Source organism: Hylaeus anthracinus, unplaced genomic scaffold, assembly GCF_026225885.1.
Source record: "Hylaeus anthracinus isolate JK02 unplaced genomic scaffold, UHH_iyHylAnth1.0_haploid 11997, whole genome shotgun sequence".
Classification (NCBI taxonomy): domain Eukaryota; kingdom Metazoa; phylum Arthropoda; class Insecta; order Hymenoptera; family Colletidae; genus Hylaeus; species Hylaeus anthracinus.
In genome coordinates, this window is record NW_026534344.1 from 10,203,405 (window position 1) to 10,227,015 (window position 23,611).

General features: G+C 37.2%; 1 protein-coding gene across 7 annotated transcripts in view; it reads right to left on the minus strand.

Moving 5' to 3' along the window:
* The window catches only part of LOC128889259 (glutamate receptor ionotropic, kainate 2), a 185,878-nt gene that overhangs the window by 35,350 nt on the left and 126,917 nt on the right, over positions 1-23,611 (minus strand). The gene's annotated exons all lie outside the window — the stretch shown is intronic.

A 23,611-nucleotide genomic window follows, 5' to 3' on the forward strand; every position in this document is an offset into this window, starting at 1 on the left:
TATCCGCGGATAGCGATTCATCCGCCATGCGCTAGCATAAAGCCCTCTCATGAGATCAGGGGATCCCGGAGGTGCGTTAAAAATTTTCTCGCTTAAAAAGTCGTTATCACCGCGACTCCTTCGGCCGTGGAAGCCGTTAAACGCGCGGAAAAGTCCGCGAGGAAACTCGGTCATCCTTGATCCGCGTTTTTCTTCGTTCTCGCGAAAATATTTTGCAAACGTGAGGAACGTCGTGGCTGAGGGGGTCTGGGACGAAGGGGTCGATTCCTGAAGGATCGTGGGACGCATAAATTTCAGAAACAAGACGCGGAGCATCAACCCCTACCCCCCGCGTTTGGACTTTTCAATCTCTTCCAACGTCCTCGTTTTTCCTCGTCCAAGTGAGCCACTGGCTGCGATGCAAATGCGCAATTATGATTCAACGATCGTGAAAAGATTTTTTTCGAACTTGCCCGCGGTGGGATCGGAACAAGCCCTTGTTCTTTCGCCATGATCGCCGGGTGGAATCTCCTTGGTAAGTGGCCTCTCTGGGATCGTAAATCTTCCCAGCGACTGATGAGAATTACTTTAGCTGATACGTTTGTCGAGGGGGACTAAAGACTCGGATAATTGTACTAAAATAGTTTTCTTTGGCAATTAGTTTCAAGGATTAGTTTCAAACGTTGTTCGATGTGATGACTGAAAAACCAGACCTTGCATTCATTTTTTTTTTTTGGAATGAATTGTATCGTACATTGCTTTTAAATATTTATAATGTAATATTTGTATTTAACAAATTACGTAAGAGGAGGTGGCTAAAAGCGTATGAATCGAAAGGTTAAGAATATAAAATGTTTAAGGCCTGTTTAAGGTTGACAAGTAATCGTTCGTTACAAGTAGACTGCGGATTTTATGCATTTATGATGTACAATAATATAGAATACATGCATAAAATATACATAATGTATGTTGAATATATTCTACAATTATTCATGTTCATGTTTATTTATTTGTTAAGGGTGGGTAGGTCGCAATTGTCTATATTACCTATCTCTACTAATATTGTAATGATATTGTTATTTCATTTTGCATGAGTGCGCATTAGTTTATATCATTAATGCATAAAATATGCAGTCTACGTATTAGTTGTGACAAGTATATCATTCAGCGCAAGTAGAAAACGCGAGAAATGGTCAGACCAGTCGCACTCAATTGCAGGCGTACTCGAGAAATATTCAGAATTGATTTCTTCCAAAACAAAAGCTCATATACAAATATATTATTCTACCTTTTCAGTCCATTTTTTTATCAGGAAAAATCACCCTACACCTCTTCATCCACCCTTTCATTACTTATTTGTTATACCAAGAATACCCTATCGGGCAAGTAGAAAAGGCGAGCAATGGTCAGACGCATCAGACCAGTCGTGACAATCGCAAGCGATCTGACGAAATATTCAAAATTGATTTCTCTCCAAAACAAGAGCTCGTTTACGAAAACATTAATCAAAAATTTAGAGTTAATTTTTGCAGGAAGAATCACTCTACACCGTTTCGTCTACCTACATCCAGCTACCGTGTGCACAAAACTAAAGAGATGAATCCTCAAACATTCCATCTAAACTGCCAAGTCATTTTCATACATCAATTACGTAATATTACACATGTCGTTTAATACAAACAAATATATTTCCTCCGCTACATCTAAACAATTTAGAAAAGAAAAGGTTAAACAAGGCACTACCACCCTTCAGAAAATAAATTTCCAATAACACCACTCCTACATTATTCCCCAGGGACGATGCATCAACATTTCTTGCAGTTACGTTGCATTTCGCTTGGAAAGTTCGTCGAGCGAAAGAAGCTGGCGAAGGGGCAATGACGCACGACTGCAATTTGCCAGGATTGTCGCGTGACGCGTTTGTTCGAGAACGGAGAGGAAGAAGTCGCGAGGCAAACGTTAATTAAGTATTCAGAAGACAGATATGCGACGGTTGGGAATGGAAGTCCGGTGAAAAAGTGCACAGCAGAAGACCGTCTCCCGGCTGTAATAAAATCTACCCTGTCGAGTATCGTGAAATGTAAAGGCATCGCGAGCTCCAATGCGACAATCGCGCACGCAGATTACTAGGCGACGATGATCCACTCGTTTTCACGATTCTACCAGCCAACGAGGTCCTCGAGCTTGTAGCTGCACTCTTTACGAGTGGCGTAAAGCGAAATTGACTTCTTTTTATCAGCGCCAGAGCTTGGAGTGTAAGCTCCAGCGAATTCCAACCGTGAGGATCGAAAGGAGAATATCGGGAACCAAGCGTCCTGACTGCGAGCAAGGAAGTGAAAAGAAAGATGAAAACAGTGGGGTAATAGTTGAGGAGTATAAAGGGTGGATAACACCGATTTGTGTTCATTGCCTTGGAATTAATTGCAGTTACAAATATAAAAAATTGTTGTCATTATTATAAATTTTTTATAATATTATTTAAGATATTAATAAATTTGTTAGACTCCCAAGAAGAATTTCATATATTAGTTTTTCTTCATGAAATGAAATTTAAACATGGCTTCTCGAAAGTCATTTTTCTCGACCAGCAAGAAAACGATCGCTCTTATGAAATTTAAAATCGGTGTCATACGATGTGCAACGAACAAAAGCGTTCATGCATCACGAGGATCGACGCTCGTCGGCAGTTCTCGAGATTACAGTTGATTTCCTCTTACCAAGCGTTATTAAATTTTGATTTTTACGGCGTCAAAAGGAGAGGAAACGAAGGTGAAACGACCCGAGAACGATTCCATTGTACTGTCGTTGAGGAGGAGGAGGGGGGGGGGTAGTTTACCGGGGATATTGAATTTTTTTCTGCTCGTTCGACGTACAAAATAATCTCGACGGATATACGACACCTGATTTCGTTGGGATAGTTGAACGAATGCTTTATTGGATCTCTGATTTCTCTTTATTCTCTCATTTAAGGAAGATATAATTTAAGGAAGGATACATTTATGTCTGTAACTAGTCCGACTTCAGAAAATTTAAAAATTTGTCAGAAATATTCTGTATAGTATATAAAATCGGTACCTTGTACAATTATTATTAATAAATATTGTCAGGATACACTTTGAATAATATATCTAAAAATAATATTTGTCAACACTGAATGCTTCGATATAAATTACGTACTTAAAATAATATCATTACTAATTTTTCAAAAAAAATATTCATTCATATAGAAAATATAAACCACCTTGTACTAGTCTACTCGGAACTATTATACCTAAATTAATGATGAGGAGCATTTGAAATTTACTCTACACGCTAAAATGTTAGAAAATACAAAAATAACGATTTTTTGGGGTCTCGAGGATGGTGTTTTTCGATAATGCATCACGACGAGCAGTCGATGGTTAAATGTAGCGTAACACGAAGGAGAATTATGAGTTCTAGGGAGGAGAATATTATTTGTCGTGCACGGTTTACCATAACCTTAGCGCTGGAATGGTCTCGTCTTCCAGCGCGTTGCAGATACAGGAAAGATTCACGGGGGATGCATAAACGTTGGCTATAAAATTGCGAACGCCTTCCTCGACGTATCGCGGTCTTCATAAATACGAATACGATCGATTTTAAACGGTGGGAGGGCCGCGAGCCTTGGAGATTGCGATTCCAAAGCGATCCGAAAGTTTCACGGTTCCTGCATCTGACGGTTGTTCGCTGGAGACACGCTGCCTTCTCCGTCCAATCGCAGGGTGGAAAAATTGAGAATGAAAATGTGAATTTATCTTCGAGAGCTTCCAGTGAAAATATATTATTTGTTCTTAATAACTTTTTATATACAGTCTCATAAGGATTCGTACCCTCTATACTTAATGAAGCAGATTATTAAAATTAAGTGATTGGTTGCCATCACGTAGGCGCAAGGATGTCCCTGTTATGCGGCAGCCAAACTAGCTATTTTATTACTTACTACTTGCTCCTTGCTCCTTGGAATGTGTGACTTAGAATAGATTCAAAGTTGTATAGTCCTCCCTTTTAAATAAATATTAAGTAACCTCAGAAAGAGACAGAATTAACTGTTTGCACTTGAAAACTGAGTCTCAGTCACCACTAGGTTTCATGTAGCAAATCTACCAGCAATAATGTTTCTTTAGGTTTAATTTCTTTGGAACTAGAAGTGTCAATGAAATAACATCTTCGAAGTCAATCGAAGCTTAACATTCGTGGCAATACAGAATGTAGAATGTAGAATGCTACGAAAGCCTCTCGAGTTGCAGTTAGATAACAAAGAAAAGGCCTCGAGTGCAAAGGGTTAATCTCTATACCTAATATAAAATAGTAGAAAAATTCTTTTAAAATTCATTACGTACACTTCTCCTTGAAGTTACTTTCCCTTTAATTCTTAATAAACGTCGACGCTGACATATCACTCTACCAGTCGAGCCTCGATAGAGAGAATAACAAAAATCGATCGTGTCGAGGGTCGAAGTTACCAGGCTCGGACACTCGTCGACGGAACTTCGGTCCTAATTAGACTGGAGCAAGGAAGTTACCAGGGACCCTCGAACGTGACCGAAATCGTTGAATCGACGTCGAACGATTGCTCCTATCGTTCGTCTGGCTGAGAATTCCCGGCCAGGTTGTGGCAGAGACGCGTGGCTGGTCTCGTAAACCGAGCACCCAGCTCGCAGAGTGTCGTTCCTGGCTTCCCTCAGGCTCCGTCTTCCGCATCGTCGCGCATACATCCTTAGCACGCGGCTGGAATGTGGGAGGTTTAAAACCGCTCCGTCCCATCCCTGTGAATTTTGTTTGACACAGTCAATCACAGAATCGCGTGTATTATTCGTTCTCAATTCCTCACTGCAAACTTAGTATTAAGAGAAAATTTGAAAATCTGTGATTTCATTATAACTTCTACTATTCTTATTCACTCTAGACAAAATTTGGTTTAAAACCGTTAGTCCCATCCCTGTAAATTTTGTTTGACACAGTTTGATCACAGAATCGCGAGTATTATTCGTTCTCAATTCCTCCTCAAGTTCTCCTCACTGCAAACCTAGTATTAAGAGAAAATTCGAAACCTGTGCTTTCATTACAACTCCTACTATTCTTACTCACTATAGACGAAATTTTGTTTGGTTATGCTTTATGGTACGACGGAAAGCTTAACTGCTTAATTTGCAAAACGAACGGCTATGACTATTATTAATATTTTAAAATTCGTGTGTCTGTGATTTCTCTGCAATTCCTACTTTTGCAGTCTAATCGATTTGAAATTTTGTGTAATTTTTCTTTACTCGGCCATTTTGAACAATCACATGAAGTAACTGCAAGATTCATACAGGAATACCATAATTTCTCAAAATAAAAGTATAAGAACTCTATAAAAATAATGAAGCAAAAGTTAATAGAGGAAATAATTGAAGAATGAAAAATACCCTTTATATTTCAACAAGCTGAAGCTTAAATTCCCTGAAAATAAAATTCCTGAGTAAATGTAAACTTATTTAATGCTGTTTGAACACAGTGTAACAATAGAAGGTGGTACACATTCAAAAGTAGTTCCAACATTTACCCTCGGAGGTTGAATTACGTTTCTCCAGGGGAAATCGTTACTCATCGTACAAGAGCGTGAACGCAACAGCCGCGCGTGGTTATTCGGTTATTTCAATTTTCAAGCATCGCGAATTCTCCAGCACCACATTTGTCGATTAATAATACCGAGCCGGCCGATCGTACGCGCGCTCGTGCTAATTAAGTAAAAACAAATAATAAGAACGTAAATTTATGCGGAGAAGCAGTTCTCGGGTGGTGTATCATCGATTCCCGTTTCTCGTCTGTTAATGATAATTTGAAATTCATTTTATAACGATTGCAAGAGGATTCGAATGGTTACGAGGTTCGAATGGAGGATGAAATGATTGCACACAATCCTCGAGTAAATTATTAAAGAGATGGAAAAAAAGATTCCTTGTTTTAAACAAATATACAAATGTCCACTAATCAACATTTTAAAGTTGAGGTATTTTTGATTGTTTTGGAAACCTCAGGAAACCTCCCCCCATCCCTGTAGCTTCAGTATTAATTATAATTATAGTAATAATTATGCTTATTTGTAGTTATATTTAATACGAAATAAATGTCTTCTGAACAAGCAAACTTAAACAAAAACTTCTCCGAAATAAATAAATTAAATATAAGTAGAACTTCTCGTGTATCCAGTCGATAAGACACGAATTAGTTAAGAGTGGATAATAACGAAATAAACTCGTTCGAGGTCTAGTATCAGTGAACACCAGTGTTAAATCGCGTACGTTGAGGCAAGTCCGCGCAGTTTCCAAAACAGTGGTCGAGACAACACGTCGTTTTCGTAAATTATTGGACGGCTTCCGTCCTAGTTAAAGCGCAAAACTTGGATCCAAGTTGCTCCCCAACGACGGATAAGTTCTAGCGTTTCGGGCAAGGACGCCAGTTAACTTCTGACGGCGTAAGCGTCGGATTAAACGGGCAATAACTGGACCGCGCTGACTGGATTACCCGAAGTACTCTAACGTGGTCACTTAATCGCCGTTATTTCCCCTGTCTCTGCTCGAGAAAAAGGAACACGTCGCCCTTAACGACATTTTCAGTGTAACGTGGTCGATAAAACAGCCTTGTACAGCTTAAACGTGGCAAATATGGTTTTACGTCGAATTAAACAATACTTACAAGTCTGCTCCCTTTGAGTACATATACCGTCACACAATTTTTCTTTTTACTTTTTTCTTTTATGCCTCGGTAATGTAGGACACAAGGTTCTACATTACCGAGAGAGGGCTCTGTATTACTGACATAGTATTCCACTATATCGACTAGATACCTCTATCATTTTGCAGTCGAATAGCTGTGATTGAATCCTATTATATAAGCACAACTCTTATTTTATTTTCTCATTATTTGATAAGTTTATTTTACGAACAAATAATGTTCCAGGTGGAGTTGTCTACAAAGTATGAAACAAACTCGGTACAAACTAAAAACCTGAAATACTCTTTCTAGACAATTTTTAAATTCGAAGGTAACGAGGCATAAAGATCACAAAGGGCCACTGCGCATTCGTTATACGCCTCCCCCTCATTATACGATTCGTTATCGAAATAGATCCACTAACCTAAGGAAAACAATGCAAATACTTCATCTATTCTCCCTTCCCTTCATTCGTATCACTCGACGTTTTCACCGACACGACAATGCCCACGATTCTGGTCAATTTTCCAGCAAAATGGAAACGGCTTGGCTCTCGTTAGGCTTTAATTATTATTCCCAGCCTCTCTCGACGCGTACACGCGACGCAAATCGCGTCCAGACACCAAGTTCCCTCTGGTACAGTGTTGTAATGTGATTTAAATTCATACAAGGTTCCAGCTCGAGGCGAAAAGTTTGTTTCACGTCTCAGCAGCGTTACGTAACGAGCAGTCTGCTATATATATAAAAATGCCCCACGAGGATGGTTGCTGGCAAGCAGCTAGCAAACAGAGAAGTTTTCCGTTTTGGGTTTTCACCGGTCGTTTAAATAGCGAAGCTAAAACCACGAGCGGTGGACACGTTTGAGTTATTTTCCTCTAGAATGTCTACCATTACGTCACTTCATAGCGGATTTCAATAGGGAAATGCACGCATGAATATGCAAAATTAAAGCAGCGGTATGCAGAAAATGTGTAAATACGCGGTATCTATAAAAATGTACCCCTTTTGAATATTTAGAGAAACGTAAGAGTGTGTCAGCATTGTTCTTGTATGATTTTAACGCGAAAGAATAATTTTCAGTTGTCCGAAGGTATATCGCGGACCAAAAAGAATGTAGTGTGAATATTTTGTGAGGAATACAGTTCATGAGAAAATTGTGTAAAGAATGTACTTTTCAAGGAAATTCCGTAAATATCAGGTTGGACAAAAAGTTCGTTCGGTTTGTGGCGATGATTGTCTCTTTGCAGTTCTAATGATTACTAACTTGACGAGGACTTGATTCATTCATTTATTTAAAGTGCGTAACTTATTATACAAAGTTATTGCACTACTGCTTACTTATTACTAGCTTTCCACTTTTCTTATCATCGTCTTGCATGACTCCTGCATTACTTTAACCCTTTGCACTCGAGAGGTGAGTCTCAGTCACCACTAGGTTTCACCACCAGGTTTCATAATAATTTTCACGTAGCAAATCTACCAGCAATAATGTTTCTTTAGGTTTAATTTCTTTGGAACTAGAAGTGTCAATAAAATAACATCTTCGAAGCTAATTGAAGCTTAACATTCGTGGCAATACAGAATGTAGAATGCTAAGAAAGCATCTCGAGTTGCTGATAGATACCATAAAAAAGGCCTCGAGTGCAAAGGGTTAATACTGTTTGCAGTATCTCTTACTTTTCATCTATTGGGGCCCACTGGCCCTCCTCTAGCTCGAGTACTTCGGGGTTGCTAAGCCCGTACTGTAGCTACAACCATCGCTACAGCCCCCTGAGGGCGACGAGGACTTCTACAAAAGTGGGATCATGAATTTGTTCAAAAGATGGCGAAAGATCGTAGAACAAAATGGAAAATATATTATAAAGTAAATATATTTCTTTGTTTAAGAAAAATCGCTGTTTATTTGTGCGTTGAAACTCGAACAAACTTTTTGGCCAACCTACTATTATACCGAAAAGAATAAACATATTTTCTGAAACATCAGCCATTTAACCAGTGATAAAACATTATTAATTATTATTTCTATAACGATCTAAATGATGATACTTTCCAGCGACGTGAGCCTGATCTCTGTTCGGTCCGAATCGAAAGCTCGTCTTCCTTAATTGTCTTTGGAGGTCTAGCGAAGCAATTTAGATTTTAACAAACAATTAGTGAAGACGAGCAAGCAACAACACTTCCAGTTCGTGATGACGTCGCCGAGAGCGTAATTAACGGAAATCGTCGAGGGCTCTTTGTCGAGCAACTGTGTCCCTCCCTATTCATGCTCAAGGTTTAACCGTTTAACCAAGCCAACAAACAATCCGAGTTGAGTCTCCACGTATTTTTCTCTCTGCCAAAAGAGGAGGAAATCTGGTTTTGCTCACGCTTTGCCCGCGTAATCGCGTTTTACCTTGGCGAAGGTCCTCTCGAAGCGAATCATCGCAATTATGCTGTTAATTAGGAGTTGCCTAGCGACGCCGACGTTCGTTCGAGTACGGCCATTTAACAGTTTTCTGCATTCGTTCATTCGCCTGAACTCGAGAACTCGATTAAGCTCCAATTATGCGATAGGTGAATTCAATCCTGCCGGTGACTGACTTGAGATACGATGTAAATAGGGGAAAGCCTGAGAGAACGCGAGGGTGAATTCAATAGATGGTAAGATTGATTATCTGCCTTAGAAGTAATACTATTCCTGTTCGAGGTCTCTGTCAGGGAAGTAGAGCACTCTGTCGGTAATGTACTGTCTCTGTTAGAGACACTCGGTAATGTAGAACTCTTGGTCGCTGAGGCAGGGCGTTCTGCTGGTAATGTAGAGCGCCCTGTCGATAAGCTGAGACCGCCTAAGGCTCTGCATTACCGAGTCTTATCGACTCAGGATAGCTTGTCCCATAGAAAGTTCAATTCCATGTCAAATGGACGTTAGCTATCGAAAGCTGCTTTGTTTCGAGTCAATGAACCTCGGTGTAAAGATTATTTGTAAGATTTTCTGCGAAAAGTGTCAAGAACTAATACACGGCCAATTATGAGAGCACTCGTTTTCCTTTTTCTTCCGATACGGATACTTTTATAGACGCTAACGAATTTCATAAAATTTCGCAACCGGTGGTTGTCCGCAGCAACTATTTCTCGTTCGGTTTAATTAATCCGCGCGGGAAGAGCGGCAATATCGAGAGCCAAGGATTATGGGATCGCGTCGAAATGCTCCCATTAGGCAGCAGAAACTTAGTTATATCGTCGACGATTCTGTGTGTCGCTCGAATAAGTGGAGTTTGGTTTACTAAAACCTCGCTGGGGAGCGTTTTTCTAATATAGAGATATTATTATTCTTCTGATAGGTAAGTTTGGAATGTGAAAGGACTTCCATATAGGACTTATCTGGAAAATTTATTTCTGAATAATTTATCAATGTAATAGTAATGTAATAGAATGTAACAGTTCTCCACGTGTTTTTAAATTTAATTGGCAAATTTTTTAATTGTACCAGCATTTATAAAACAAATCTACATTAAATGTAGGTAATAATTTTAAATTTTAATTGAATGGAATCCATTGTTTTCAATAAAATAATTTTATCGAATAGAAGATGTGTAGTTAATAACCTTAAATTTTGCCCGATTAAAACATACTTCGTTTAAAATCGTAGAAAGCTTAAATTATAATTACAGAAACCTCACTTAAATTCGTTTAAAATTATACCAGAAAGAAAGCCTTAATGTTTCTCAACAGAGATTATCTTGGTGCGTTCCGTGTAATGAAATATTGCAATTGTTCTCCCCTGAGAGTTCTGTTACGCTGTCGGATCTGCAACCGAGATTATGTAAGTTATTCACTTTTCCCTTGGTCTCGCCTCTGTATACCGAGAACTAAGAATATTACTGCGTTTGTCAGAGAAGTCGGAGGGAAAACGCCTGGGGAACGCTCGGATATCGTCGAAATAATGCTTGCAGCGTTTGTGAAATTAACCTTTGCACATTTCCTGCGTGGTAATGCAGAAAATATGTTGAATTATCATTTTAGTTTTGCACTTGGCGCGACTAATATTAAAAAGCAGTTTGTTGACGCTCAAATTATAGATGAAATAGTTAGCCTTGGCATGTGTTGAATACATGTTATTTGAACGAGCTTAAATAAATTTGATTCAGTTACAATTCGAGGTTATCACAATTTAAATTTATTTTCAACGAATTTAAATCAATTAACACTTTATTTTTCCAGGGCTTATTTAGGCTTTTTTAGTTATTGGAAACAGACTTGGCTTTCGATGTATCTAGTAACAATATGAAAGAATTAACTAGAATTATATACACTAATGTAGACAATTCTTTTTTAAAGAATTCGTTGATAAAGTGTTAATATATGTAGGTTTGTTACCATTTCATGTAATTTTAAACGCATTTACTGAAGATTTTATTTCATTACAATTTAGGGACACAGATTACTTGAAAATATCTAATATTTTTAATAATAATTATTTAAGTGCTCCTCGGTTAAGTTCATTTCGAGTAGGGTCACCGTGAAGTACAATGTCAAGATCGAAAACCGAACAAGGCACTTGGCACATAGTCACTAGTGTTTGTGAACAGGCAGAGAGTGTACTGACATTGAATCCCGGAAGTTAATTCCTATGTTTGCAAAGGTATTCCACGCGAGGGAAGCGAATTGAAACCAAAAGTAACGTGGTAGTAAAGGGAGGACCGAAAAGGGCTGTCCCAAAGAGAGAAACAGACGCGGATACAGATGAAAAAGGAAATACGTGGACGGATCGGCATGCAGCAGGTAGCAATTTCGGTAACCGTTCATCCAAAACATTGCGCGTCCCTGCTAGCGACGATGACGGTCCGGCGAAGATTGCGTGGCGGCGGTCGTGATAAAAGAGCATCGTGCACAATTTTAACGCTCGGTAGTCCGATTACTTGCACGAGCGAGTCCCGTGACTAGCGCGGAACGCTCTCGCCTCTAGCTATGAATTTTTTCTTTGACACGACGCGGGATGATTCATGAATAACTGAAGTGATATAGCCACAGTTCGCTTCATCGTCACCCCCGCTTCAATCCCAATTTGCGCTGCGCTCTTTTCTTCGGTCGCGGTTTTAATATTTTAGCGGTTGTACTGCGGTGATTTGGAAGGCAAGGGATGGAACCAGCAAATTTATGAGGGGAGTTCATTCTACTGGGTCTGTCGTAGTTGGTATTGAATCTGTTCACATTTAAGGAGTGTACGATGTAACCTCAGCCACGTTGATATTTTTGTTTTTTATTCTATTCATTTATAGGCCTCCAAAAACAGTAAGACTTTCATTTGAAACATTTTTTAATATCTCTTCAAAAAGGTAGAGTGCATTCTGTCTAAGAAGCGCGTGGATATTCTCTCTATTCCTGGAAACTATTTGCTTCGTACAGTTCCTTAGAAACAGTACAGGTTTTATTCGAAACATTTTTTAGAATCTTCTGTAATATTCAATAAATCCTGACTAAGGAGCGTCACAGGTTCCTGTTTAAGAGAGACGCGTGGATATATCCACAATTTCTTGGAATTACTCGCCTCACATAGGTCTCCGAAAACAGATCAACGATTTTAATTAGAAAATAATCCTAGAATCTGTGTTATTTAGATTGCTTTTTTCTTAGGATACCTGGTACATTAGAATCGCTGACACATCGAGAATTTACGTCGAGTAGTATCAAACACAGCCCCGCGATAGCGGATGCTGAAGCTGCCTGCACGGAATGAAAACGTTTCGATTATTTTTATGTACTGTGAGATTTGATCGCAGCGCGCTGGCGACGTGTATACGTTACCAAACTCGCTGAAATGTGTATTTTCGCTCGCGTGAAATAAACAAGCGCGAGAATGCAAATATACTAGAAATGAAAATATCCTCCAGATGAAATGGAGAGCGCGGCGAACGAGCGATTTCGGGATACAAAATTTCGAAATGGCGCGCTGGGCATGTTTGGCTGTTTGCATTAAGGAACTCTCGATGGAATCACGTTTTGCTCGTATCGCGAATCGTGCAGTATTTCTTGGAAGGCCACGAGTGATCGATTCATGAAAATAGTGAAAGCTGCAATTGCTCAGTTGGTCGCGAAAAATATTGACGAAGTACTCTAATAATGAGGGAACTTGTTAGTGTGAATTAGTGAAAACCACACCAAGTACTCTGTACTGCTAGCAGGTTAATAAATGAGATCATTAAATAGCTTGGGATATAGATTGCATTGGTTTGGTGTTCATACATCAAACTATCAACATAATAGCGGAAGCTTGTTAGTGCGAATAAACGAAGACTAAACTAATGTAATTCATACTATTACCGATTCAATAAATTACATGAATAAATTGCTTGTAATATAGACTGTACTAGTTTGGTCTTCATTTATTATGATAATATCTTTCAGACTACAAAAACGACTTTCTCGTTAGATTTTCCAGAGCATTCTCAAGTTCATAAAATTAAATGAGTCCTCTTCAGGAGTTTAACTGAGAATACATGAATGTAAGAAAATGTTCCACAAATGATTATCACGATTCTAAGCGTGGAATTAGTAGATTTCGAATAATAAAACAAAGAAACGTGATTAGCAGCAAACTACTTTAAATAACGATGCTTCGACTGAATTCCTGAATGATTAATTTAATTTTCCAATTCACAAGCAGTAATTTGAATTCTATTTCTGCGATTGCAACTCCAAGTAAAATTGAAAAGGCTATCTACGTCTTTAAAAAAATCGAGAATGCTTCGATTGATTTCCTGCATGGTTAATTTAATTGTCCAAGTAGCAAGTAGTAACTTAATCAATTTTCATTCTAATATTGCAGCCACAAATAAAATTAAGTGTCCATGATCTAAATAAGGTTGAGAACCACTGAGACACGCAACGAAAGAGCAGCGAGTACGGGTTTCTGTATCATCGACTCATAAATTGTCCTTTGGGCGAATCGCGTGCGCGCGCGACTCCCGAGTACTTTGTTTCTTTTGGATTCGCTAGTTACTTTTATTTTTCCAAGCGACTAGAAACACAGGAGACCCAGGTAATCCAAGGCTTCGTCGATAGCTTCGCGATGCGAATTGTCATAAACAAGTTGGGGAAATCGAGAGAAAGAAAAGGACATACGAAAAGTTGCCGCGAGTGTTCAGGAACAGCGCGAGGATCGTTAAAGGGAACAAACGTTGTGTTCGGGAAGAGAGGAGATAATTTGAGCACAGTTACGACTCTGGGGGAAGCGAGAAGAATCGTTAGAAGTAACAAGCGCGACACTTGGAAAAATAAAGGGATCCCTGGAAGTAAGGAGAGCGGTGTTTGGAGAGAAAAGGGTGGCGCTGGAAGTTGTGATACCCTCGTAAAGATAAAGGATTGCGTTAAGAGTTAGTAATGTTACATAAATTAATGTTACTGGTGGAGCGGAATGTCCACTAAATGAAACGTTGTGTAATGTAAACAGCAACCAGAAGTATTTCAGTCTGTCTGTTAGGCAGACTTCCATGGATAAATGTTATTTTCTACATGATGTATTATTAAAGCTTATGTAGTGTGGACTGTGTTTTTTCAATATTTATCTATTTCTTCTATGAGTTTCTTGGCTAAATTAAAAAAAGAAAACAAAGTGGAAATATAAGAGTACTATATAGAAGTGGGTTGAAAGACACGAGTGAAGAAATGAGCTCTAATCTAAACGTAACCTAAAATTTACACTATAACCGAAAGCTAGGCGATTCAAGGATAAAAAAACAAGTCGAAAATGTACAATACAATTTTTTGTACGAGGCTCTGCTTTTGAGATAACTGGGTTTGAAAATGTACGGGGTACGCGGAGATTAAAATGACCAGCTGAGAGCTATACTGGTGGAAGCAACAAAAAGAAATAAAAATTGAGCTACACAATGATCTCATAGTTTGATAAAAAGCTGCAAGCAATTATGGCATCTCGATTTTTTCCTTTGCTTTACATACGCCATGATTCTCGACCCCTAAATTAAGCATGCGCGTGCTCCACACATCTTCGAAGCTGATTATCTCGAAAGCAGAGGTTTCGACAGAAGAAGTTGTTGCAGATTTTCGATTTGTTTTTGGACGGTTAATTATCTCCATTTCACATTCCTACTTTATGTAATGTAACAGTAACCTGAAAATAAATTTTATGTTTTCCAATAACAAACCCAATATTTTTCACAAACTATACGACAACAAGTACCGTACTTTTCGCAAGTAAGTTTCTACAGGTTATAAAGACTCCTTCAGCATAATAAATAAAAAAACAATAATTAGCTAAACACGAGCACCAAGAAAGTATAATAAAACATAAAATTAAAGAACGTACAAAAGCAAAGAAGCTTCCCAATATCGTTACAGAATTGAAATCCAATTTCTCTTAATTAAATAAAATTTACTCAACACCCGTTTAATTCCAAATCAGACATTACGGTTATTCCGCTTCGTTAATTTCTAATCACTGTTACAGCTGTCTCGCAAACGTAACAAACGTTGACGAGAAACAACGATCAAACGCAGCGAGCGGGATGCTTTAATGAAACAGGAAAAGCCACTCAAAGTGAAATGTGCGACGTTTGGACGAAGACAGGATTAAACGACAAAAGGATGGCTTTCGTTCTGTGTCCCGCGAAACTGTTTGAAATAAAGTAAGTAAGAGGAAAGACTGAATCCACCGCGCTATCATGTTACACACACGTACGTTCTTTTTATTTCCCGAAATTCCATTCAACAAAGCATGGAGCATTTCCTGGAAGCCACGACATATCGAGACACGCGATCTACAAACAGTTCGATGCGCGATTTACTCCAAAATCGGCATGATTTATAGACTTCCCAGTTTCGACTTGGCTTGCATCGTAAAGTGAACGCATTCGTGTGTGTGTGTGCAAGTGCATCTGCATTCATGGGGGGTACTAGAGATTAGGTGTCTCGTAGGTAGATAATTGAATTGTATATCGGGTGAACCAGATAGTACCGAGAGGTGTATTCATTTCATTAATTTAATTACTTTGGATACCACTGGACTAATTGAATTTCTTTTTGGGATTGTAATTGAGAGAAGTCTCATAGTATTTATTTTTAAGAAATAAACTGAACGAAGTATATTAAGAAGGTATGTCAGTCTAGATGGACAAAAAAATCGATTTTTTTTTTCTGTAAGTTTAAATTTTGGAGAATATTCTCTAAAAATTTAATTAACAAAACAGGTAACAAATTTGATGAAGAATCAAAAATCAGTTTTGAGTAATCACTGTTTTACGAAGAAATGTTTATTCAAAATTCTGGACCGATAAAAAAAGCAGGTACTATCAGGCTTTAAGAATAAATTTTGCTTTTTGTTTTGAGAACTCGAATCCAAAATATACTGCTCGCCGCTAAACGTGTTTTAGACGACACGCTCTGCGCTAATGGTTGTCTCTTGCTCAATTTTAAGATTATTTAATTAAAAACGAAAGAAATATACACCTGAATATATGTAATTTATAGCGTGCACGCCTCCATTTCGAAGAAATAAATAGTCTGAGAAATAAAAATTGTATAAAATGACCTTGATTTGGGCCGCCTAGACTGACATGCACTCATAAAAAGTGAAGAGTTTACTCTCAAGAATTGCATTAAATAAAGTGAACCTGAAATTAAATTATTTCTTCCTAAGTCAAACTCGACGTTTCTCTGAGAACAGAATACACACGAGTGAACGAAAAATACCTTTCAGTTGAAAGAAATTTTAAAATATCTCAGAGATGGGGAAATATTGTTCTATGAAATATAATACATGCTTTGTAGATTAAAGAAGCGAGTGGATTCAAATATACAATTTCTGCTCTATTTACTGGACCAGTGGCTCACGAATTTTCCGCACGCCCAGATGCGTGCAACGAATCGATACTAATGGAGCTATCTAATATTCGGGCAATAAAATAGAGATGAAAACTCGACCGCGGGAAAAGTAAATCTTCGATCGTACTTTTCTGACGTTTATTATGAATCACCTAACTCTGTGGACGTCACGAGGAATAATCCTAAAAGCTTTCACGATGGTGTTTTTCATTGCATAGTATATATAACGCGACTGCACTTTGCATTTATTTCCCACGAGCGTTTTACACCATCTGGACCAGCGACTGGTAGATGAAAGCTATATGATCTCTTCGATTCTTTCCGACAATGAATGTCGTATCTGAATGATGCTGTTAACGAAGCCCTTGTACTTTTTTTTTTTAATTCAGCTTGTGAAATTTGATGGTATGAATTTTAGATAAATAATAAAGAATTTTAATTGATTATTTTTTGAGCAGAATTTTTCTCTTGAATCAAATTTTGTAGTATTCACCAGGCAACATTTTTTGTCAACAATTCAAGTATTAAATATTACAGAAGGCTATTTGTACTGCCTGAATGGTTTTACAATCGTTATCCTATTCACACATTTTATTTATCATGAAAATGCAAAAGTTCTGCTAATGCTGTGAATTATTTTGATATTTGCAGAGAAACTTTGGTATATGAACGTTTACATAGTTGATTACTTTACTTCTGTTTTGTGATATTAATTTAATAGACCAGACATGAACTATAGCCAAGTTTCAAATCATGCGCGACACGTTACTTGGAATATTTAGTTGACCTACTTAAAACATAGTAATTGTACACAGTTAACAGCATGCATTACATTAATTAAAATTACTACAACTGTAACGTGGTTTGCGGCGAATGGTTTCCCCACTGAATCGTGGAAGAGAATGTGTTAAACTCTTCATGCCAACCGCATCGCTTTTCATACGCACCAGTTTCTCATAATTTATATTCTTATATTGCAATATTAACCGTCTACCCTTCCTGCGTTAATTTTTTAACAAAATTTAAATTTTTGTTAATGGGAACATATTTCAGAAATAAAATAACAGTGACACTAACAAAGCGTGTTGTGCAAAATAGTATTTTCAAATAAGATTCACTCAAATGTGTCCGCGTCCGACCATAACGACTCATTCCCCTGTAGCACTTAACTCATTAACTGTTGTGGCTGCGAATATGCAACACGAATTAATAATTTTTTAACAGTGGTTTGAATTATTTTTCCAATGAAATTGCAGGCTTAATACTTTGGACGCTACTTTTTATTAAGGAATAAAAAAAATGAATCCCAAAAGTGAGACGATAATGAAAGTAAACTTGGTAGGATTGGTAAACTTAGAGAGATTAACAAATAAAATACTACGACAAATGTTAAATTATCGAATTTTCGACAGTCTCCAGATAAAATTTTAACTTCGTAGAAATTTTCACGAATTTTAGTCTGTCAGTCAACATGTTAATGAATTATATTCCGGTAACAGCGTGGTCAATGATTATTAGTTTTTTTTTGTTGGTTTGTAACTTCAGCTTTTATAACACATCAAATTTTCAGCAAGGGCTTGTATTGCATTTTGATTTAAATTGAAAAAAATCACGTGAAAACCGATACGTTCCATAAGGGCTTCTGTTAAAATTACAAAATTTCGATATCGTTTTTCGTTAAATTGAGGAGGTCAATTCAAATCGAAATAAGCTAGTATGATTTACATTTAATCAAAGAATAATCAAGAGAAGTTCTGTTAAAATCCTTCATTAAATAAATCCATGGAACAACTACCTTAAGCATTTCCAAATCGAGAAAGGAAGCACGAGTGCAATCGGTGCCAACGCGGATAAGCAGAGGCGCGCGCGCGCGTGCCAAAATTTTACCAAAAGATGCTCTGGAAAAGCGTACGGACAAACAACGCTGGATGGCTAATCCTGGGGATAAACGCGTTTGGAGTACCGCCAAGTAGTTTTATGGCTTGAACATTATCGCGCGACGCTTTCAAAAGGAAAAAGGACCGTTTATGAACGGGCCAGCTCGTTACCGCTGTTAAATCGTAAACATCAACGATGTTTAAAATTGTTACGAATCTCTCGCGCGAAACGGTGGACCGTATCACCAACTACAACAAGATTGGGAGTACATTGAGTGCCCGTTAAAAGTTCTGTGCTTCGTTATAACGTCGTCTCGTATTGCTTTAATTAATTATCAGTGCTGCTTAAATCAGTTTAAATAATATCTTTGCAAATATTGAATTTATTTTGTAATAACTTAACGCTGTTAAGCATTGAAATATCGTTATAGAATGTACTGCAGATATTACTTAAAAGAATTGATTATAAAACATCATTTTCTGTGGAGATTTTCAGACGATGTTTGTGTTTTAATTTCCAAAACTATGAAGTACCAAGGAAGTGAAGATTATATTTCTTTGATCCTCAATGATACAAATTGGACGCTATAATCATTTTAAAATAATGTTGCTGACATGCTTTATTATTATCCAACAGTTTCGTAGAATAAAATGGTCATATTATAAAACGGAAATTATAAAACAATCTTCCAGTGTAAAAAAAGGAAGTTAAATATGTTTAATGTACCCGTAAAACGTAAAGACCCGAGGAATCGTGTTTTCCTTGCGATAAACGATAAAGTTGTGACAGTAGTTTGTTACGAGGTTGGAAATTTCATCAAAAACTGCTCGTCCCGTTCGTTATTTAACATCGACGACAAAATTGCGCGTAACACGAAAACTCTGTCTCCACGAACGCAACGAAAGTATGCAGGTTGTTATCTAGGAATTCGACGGAGTCTCCGCAAATGTCCGGAGACTATTAGGGAACCATCGATATTGGAATTTAGCCGTACCGCTATTAAATTAATAGTGGTCCACAAGGGTACCCCCAGGGAAGCCAAGATCTTTGGACGTTGGAGATCGTCTGGATTACCAACGAAGTCGATTGGTTTCCTGGGGAAATTATTGAGCACTGTCCAAGGTGTACCAAGCGCCAGCTATCCAATTCGAAATTAATTTTGTGCATTTAGAACGCCGTCTCCTGGAGATAATTAAATATATAATTTAACCTGTCACGTTCGCGCACGTGAGCCAGAAGTTAAACACATTTTGCTTGCATTCAATTTTTAACGAGTTAAGTGAAAATCAGTGTTTATACGTTAATTATTAAAAGACGAATTAAAAATTAAATCAATTCTTCGTACGTTTACCATCCAAATAAAAATTGCATAATACATAACGCCGTTTTATTTCACCGTTATTAAAAATGAGCAAACTATTATTCAAATAAAAATGTTCGCAACATTCAGTATTGGAATATACAGAACCATTTGGAAACATTCATTCCGACGTTGAAATAAACGTATCGAAATTGTTCCAAATATTCCAAAATCGCTCAGCGCTTCAACCATTCGATCTTTTTATTTCTGTTCCCATCGATGAATTATATGGAAATTCGTTTGCCATCCCATCCCCTGTTCCCATCGTTGAATTATATGGAAATTCATTTGCCAGGTGTGTGTTGTCATCCATTTATTTCCAAAAAATCGACGTTCCACGGTAGTCGCGTTTAGAGTTCTCCAAAGGGTGAATTCAACACAACAGGAAGTGACGCGTATTTCCACCTGTGACAGTTTCAATTATTTCCTGGGGCAAAAATGGGAACGTTTCGAATCCAAAGGCAGGGATCCCTCTCGTCGCGTGAAACAGGAACGAACAAGACCGCAGAAGGATTTGTGGCCACTGGCTGTGACAGGTTTGAAGCCGTACGATATTGCATTAAACAATTTATTCGAGCCCCCCGCGTCACCACGGTTCGCGAGCGCGGAACGTTGTAAAATGTTGATTGAAATTTATAGAAATTGGCTTCCGGCTTGTCGCTAGACTGAATATTATCGCATTATTTGTTCACATGTTCGAATTTTCGATCCCTTGAAAACTCGTGAAAACTCGTCATATTTAAATTGACACCTGTTTTGGACATAATTTGGTTAAAAAGTTCTTCATTTTTCAGGGTCATAATGTACAAAAAAATTAAATCAGCACAGTCTATAATTCTGAATAATTTGTTGCCTTGTTGAATTTATACTTAAGCAGCAATTTATTGTTGACAATTGCTATGGAAGATGATGACTTTCCAAGCATTCAAATGCTTCTAAATGATTCGTTACTATAATATAATATAAAAATTTATATTATACGGGTATACATAAGTAAGTATATGTTCACGACACTCTTTTAATAAAATAAATTATGTATATATAAATCGTGTTTGAATAAACACCAATGTTTAGCCTCCGAATTTACTTTGGAATTTATCAGTAAAAGGTGCTTAGTTAACAAACATTATAAATAAAATGCTTTAAAAATGCAACATCTTTCAATCAATTCATTATTTATTCTGCTAGATTAATTCAAAATTAAGAACTGTGCCTTTTTCCTTCTAAATTGTGCCACGTGTCCTAAAAAACAAAGAATGCATTCAGTTACCCAGCAAGTTTGAGATTGTTTGAAAATTCTGACTTATAAATATATCAACAAGTGTAATTGCAAATGGAGATTAAAATTCATAGAAATTCGCTATTGGTGCTCGCCAGCCTAATATTGTGCTATTCAATATTTGAGAATTCATCGATCTGCATACATAATTACTGTCATGCATAAAACACTGCAAAATAAAATCAGCTATATCGAGAACGTCGATAACAGTGTTATTGTCCGAACCGATTATTCTATTAGTATCGAAATGGTTACAATTAGGTGCCCCCCCCCCCCCAAATTAGAGTTGTTTGATTTAGTCGTTTTCGATCCTAATGAGATTGTTCATTATCGAAGCCGACTAGCTGTGGATGTTTCATTATATGGGGCTTGAATTCCGCCAGAATCATCTAAATTCTGACCAACGCGCACGCAGCAACGTTGAAAAACGTGATAGTTGTTCAAGACAGTTCTCCGCGTGATTTTTGTCACAATTTTCGGAAATAAAAATTTTTTTAATTAGACCATAAATAATACACTTATTATAACAAGCCTAGAGGGTGTTCTTTTTAAGCAGCTTGTCAAATCGAAAGGGATCACAACTATAAATAAAAGATATAGCATCGAAAGAATGAACAATAAAGAAACCGAAAGAAAGTAGAAATTTGTAAAAATGTGAAATGACCGATAGAATAGTTCGAGAAGAATATGAAAATCCCCAAATCATGTTGAACGGATTTTAAGATAAATATGATAAACAAGATCATATAATGAAACATAAGTAGTTAAAACTTTCATCTCGTAGTTAGACTCATTCATCAATGTTAGACGACGAAATGACTATAGTGTCTCATTTTTTATATATAATATAAGATTGTAAGAATAATACAAGAATAATCTTCGTTATTTTACTCTTGACCGCTTAGATATCATTGCATGAGAGAAATCTCGTTTATCATATTTAATTTGAACTTAGAGACTCACGATTTGGTCCTTCCATTTTTCCTGAATTATTAAACTTTGAAGAGAACTACACTTCCTATTATTGAATTTTTATTATGTTACTGCAGCATTCCTACTTCAGAAACAGAATATTTTTATTATCCTAACAAATGGTTAGAAATTGTAATACTGGGAGTATCTGATTGCTCTTTCTTGATAAGAAAAAGTAACGATAAAAAATGTTGTTTTTTTTTTCATGACACGATTTATCACGAATTTGTACCCTCGTCCCATCGTGCTCTGTGAGAAAGCTCGATACCAGTGTTTCCAATTACCCTGAATACAGTTGTTTTTGGCAGTCGTCCAAGCCTTTTGCATTTGTAATTTATCGCAAACGACAGGGTAGGTTTCTTCGTAAGCGTGATAAATGCGGTTGTTTGTTCAAAACGGGTTAGAGTGATAAAGAGTGAAATCATTCCTCCCTAAAACCGTGTCAGGACTACGGAATGACCTCTCTTAAGCTGGCAGGACCAAATCAGCAGAATCATATCGGGCTTCGTGGAATATTTTGTACTAATTTATACTACGAACAGTAATTTTGTACCTCCTAACATTTTCAAACAAATGTTTCTACTAGAAACTATTGCTTCCTTATTATACTCGGATCATTGAAAAGATTCATTAACACTAGGTTAACGGAGATTTCTTATCAAATTTTTATTACTGCTATTATATTCTATTATATACTTCTATTATAACTTTATCAAGTGAAATCGCGTTACTAGAATGAATTAGGAGGCTTAAATAAAAATGAATTTAAATATATGGTTGTCCTTTTATATGAATAAAAGTCATCATAAGTGGTTGGCGAAAAACAGAACTGATTTCTGTAAAACCTTGTGAAATTTGGACTGAATCAAAATGACCATGCTCCGTACGCCTAATATTAAACAAGGGTCATTTAATTGTTTACAACATGTATCTAGTAGATTTTTTTCAGTGCTTTTCTCAAATTTAACCAGATTTTGGCCTCCACGTAACAGCTTCTTCTATATTTTATCTCTCAACTCCATTGTATTTTATATTTACTTTTCCTAATGCAACCAGCGGTAGCAAAGTCCTCTCCTACCCATAAAGTAAATTGAATTAAATAGAAATGTTCAATTTTCTTTTATCATTTCTGCAAACTTTAGCATCTCACGTGTTCAGAGATACGTTTCCTGTGTAGCATCTTGCCAATGCGAGGAAGCATTAAATTCCGTTCTGAAAAGGATCTTCGTGTTTCCATGTATTTCTGAACGTATAACGCAATAACTTTCATACCTCTCGACGTTAATCTCGCAAGCATTCGAGGGAGTCTCATCTCGAGCAACAACGCGCTCACAAAATTTTCCAATTTATTCCCATGTGTTCTCACTTTCCAACGATCCAACTTAAACGCAACGAACCATTATACGACAACGTGGAATTGGTCGAAAATACACACGTGTTTCCAACGTGCTAGAAAATTCATCGATCAGTTGTTAAATGAAATAAATCATTCAGAGAAACTGTATGCAATGAATTGAGATTTATTTCAAGAAATTGTAGAAAACTGATCTTCCAAGTGTAATTATTAGACTGCGGATCTTTATGCAAAATAAAATCTTCGTGAACGT